Consider the following 3,778-nt stretch of genomic DNA (forward strand, 5'->3'; position numbering starts at 1 on the left):
TTACGACAAAAATATATATTTTCAAAATCTGTTCCTACTCAGATAGGTGATAAGATACCTTAAACGTATTCATTACCATTTCGCCAATTTCCTTGCACATGTGTTTATCACTTTAACTGCAAATATTTACATACTTTTAACAATTTCAGAGATTTCTAGAAAACTATTTTCCCCAAGCAACATGACACTCGATTTTAAAATTCTTCTTTTTTCAGCGCAAATTATTATTTGTCTTTGACAGTAATAATAATAGTTTTGCGTTTCCTCGCATATCCGATGGCACGGTTTCCGGAATGCGAAAACCCAGGTTCCGCCATTTTAATAGCATATTTCTGGTTAATCCGGAACCACGAGCTCGTCAAATCGGAAAACCATAACGTCATGGTAAATGGACAGTTGGACGCAAAGCGGTTCACCTCAATGTGACGATCCACTGAAGAATTCCTCGGAATAGAAACGTTTTGGAACTTATCTTGAGGACCATTGTTTTTTTCGAAATCGTAACTGTCGAATTCTGTGACAACTGTTGTGACGATGTCATTTTTTGATAAATTTTTTATTACGAGATGAGTTTCACGAGTCCAGGCCAAAACTGAGACGAACAGGGTTAAAGTAAAAATGATGAAGAAGATTCTTTGTTTTTTCATGGCGGCTAAAAGGAAAGCGATTAAAAACACTTAAAAAAACTAAATAAACTTACTTTGAGTCGAGCTTTGAGACGATGTTTAGAACACAGTTTAGTTTTCAGTGTGAGCGATGCTAGGAGATTATGAACGTTCGAGACAGTGAGAGGTTAAATATTGCGGCCAGGCAGGTATTCCCGAAGTACTGGAATAAAATGTCAAAACAGCGACCAATAGAAGTATGGCTTAATGAATGCAGTGTAACGAATTCTTCATGATTCAAAAAAGTCCTAATAAATTTTGAGCCCGTCATATAAAAACGTGAAATTCTAACTGGCTGGGAATTCCCATTAACTAAAAAAATGATTACCTATCTAAGTATTTCATTAACCTTAGTTGTTTTTTGGTACCTATTTAGTATGTTTGTATTTTTTTGTCTTATTTTTATTTAATTTTTAAATATTTCTTTAATTGCAGATTTTTTGTACATTGTTGGGTTCTTCCTGATCATTGTATGTTATATTATTATTATTATTATTAGACCACAAAGATACCTTCAAAGCAGGTGGAGATCCGCGTAATTTGATGGAATAACTTGTAACGTCTACACTATCGCACTAAAAAAATGTGGCGTGTTCTGTGACAACATGCATTCATCTAGTCATTTTTATTAGTTGTGTTTTTGTTTTCCTGACTCATATCACACCAAATTAATTGACCGTAAAATCTACGCTTATTCTGATGTAAATAAAAATGATACTTATGAGTTGTTCCGAAGGTGACTTTTTTTTTTTTCAAATAAACTATTTTTAGTGAATTTAGCAGATTTTCTTCTTGTTTTTGCTCTGACACACTCAAACCACTAGATGAGAGTATCACAGCATTTAATTTATTAACTTCAAAAATATAACTGAAATATAAGATTTAATAATACGTAATGGTCAACCTCAATCACTCAAAAATTGAAAAACATCTCTACTAACTTATAAACATAGTTACACTTATTTGTAATTCTGTAAATACTTGTTCTTGACAGAATGTTTCAATTTTTCCAAGTTTGCAAGATGAAAAGTTGTCAAAGGGTTTAAGATTCTTAGATTTTGGAGACAAGCAGATCTTCTGACTGTGATATCCATTTTATTGCAGGTAATGGAGATTTAAGTTGGTTGCCTTCAGTGGCCTGCAAGATTTCTAGATATTAGGTAGGTTTTATTTTAAAGGTCTACCACTTGCCCCTTTTACAAACGTGGAACGTATTAAAACTTAAATCATGTTACAAGCAAGATACAGTTGTGGTTAAAAGCTTAGAGAGATCTATTTGATATTCGACATTGTTGAGTTACATATTTTAGTTACACTTTAGAATTCCGTCATGTCTATTTTTTTTAGTTTGGTTCTTCTTTAATTGCATAGAAAATATTGAAAGAATTAGATAATTGTAAAGAAAAGAGAAAACTCCACCAACCAAGCTTATGTATATGCATGTATAACATTCAGTTTGAAAAATTGACTATCACTTCGGAAAGAACTTGATTATTGTAACTACGTATTCTTTGAATCAGAATAACTGTGACAGATCATACTTATATTGGTAGTCGTAGTTCCTAAGATAAATGCGTGCCAGTACCATAGTGTAGCCGAGAATGTACACAGTTGTGCGCGAAAGAGTAAAAACCAGTTACAATGGAAATATTTTATAAAGAATGCACCAATAAAGTGACTCGGAATCTACGTCAAGCTAATTAAGGAGGAGGAAATTATTGACCATATCGTCAGCGGTATTAGTCATTCTGTATAAAACAAACCTAAAAAAAAATTGTGACGACTCACCATTGTCTTGTTCTGTTTAAATTATCACGCTGAAATTACAAGAAACAGTACGGACGGAAGTTCCATAAGACTCAACGATAAAATAATGGTTTACACTGACACTTTCCCTCTTGAGGTCGTCAAGCACATCTGAGAAGTAACGTAAAAAGAAAATACGTTAGTACGTTATTTTCACTGTTACGGGCGGATAACCTTTTACTCTCCATTCCAATAGTGCCATTTCAAATGCATGTTTTATAAAATTTATATCTCATTTACTATGTAAAATTATGAAATGTTGGTGGGGATAATTAGACAAATTTTAGACATCGTTTTACTATCTACACGATATTCCTAACATAGATCTAAAATTTAATAACCATCGGCTTGGTACTTTCGGAGATTATCTATCTGATAAAAATCAAGACCAAAACAGAGAGATAACGATCATGGGACGTAGAAAACAAACGAAACTACTCGTAGTAGTTCGAATAAACAATACTTAGCTCGGGAAGTAAAATCACTCAATAGAATAATGAATAAGTATGTAATAATAAGTAATTCATCAAGTAATGCATCCAACAGAGCAGGTGGTCCAGAAGAGGATATAAATTTCACAAAGACAATAAATACCATTATAATATATAGTAACAAACTACGAATTAAATACGTGACTAATATAATATTGAATTTTACATAAGTAAACTAAGATAAGATATATTGTTTACAACGTTTTAAATATTTAAAAGATTAAAAGGTTATTTAAATCAACCCATATACCTATAATAGTAAATACGAATAAACCTTTTCTGAAATGCGAGACGTATGTCTTTGAAATATAAAATTAATAAAATAAAAAATAAAGTCTTAATTACCTAGTAGCCATTCTATGTTATGACTGGTAGAAAACATAAAAAACATAAAGGTCGATTTATAAACTTGTCGCTGACGTTGCGGATTACTGTTAACGTTGCCGTTGTAAGATAAATACGCAGCAAAAGTATGCGTCGTTTATATCATCCATTGACGTTGCCGTTGAAAATCACCATGCTGTTTTTTTCTTTTTTTTTCACTGTTACGGCATGAACAAAAAAAAAAGAGATGACCAATTTTTACCTTTCGCCGTTCCGTAAGCGTGTAAGCCCGCCACCCACCCTATCTCAATTGTGATGATTTTTTTATTCGCCGTGAACCAAGAGGGCTTCACTGCAAATACTTATTTTTTTTACAAGCAATTAAAAACATGTTTTTGAGTATCGTGTTCTTCAAAGAATACTGTGTATATTAAGGAAAAAAGGCAAAATATATACCTCGACCACCGACCACATCTCAATTGTAACGATTTC

General features: G+C 32.5%; 1 long non-coding RNA gene across 1 annotated transcript; it reads right to left on the minus strand.

Annotated features, from left to right (window-relative positions):
* Window positions 1-2,572, minus strand: LOC135142232 (uncharacterized). The gene is made up of 3 exons (XR_010282476.1): window positions 2,454-2,572; window positions 701-828; window positions 1-652 (listed from the first exon to the last, which is right to left on the minus strand). It is a non-coding gene; the product is annotated as an uncharacterized LOC135142232 (long non-coding RNA).
* Between the last annotated feature and the right edge of the window lie 1,206 nt (window positions 2,573-3,778).

Source organism: Zophobas morio, unplaced genomic scaffold, assembly GCF_036711695.1.
Source record: "Zophobas morio isolate AGI-343-1 ecotype UQ-CSIRO unplaced genomic scaffold, CSIRO_AGI_Zmor_V1 ptg000046l, whole genome shotgun sequence".
NCBI lineage: Eukaryota > Metazoa > Arthropoda > Insecta > Coleoptera > Tenebrionidae > Zophobas > Zophobas morio.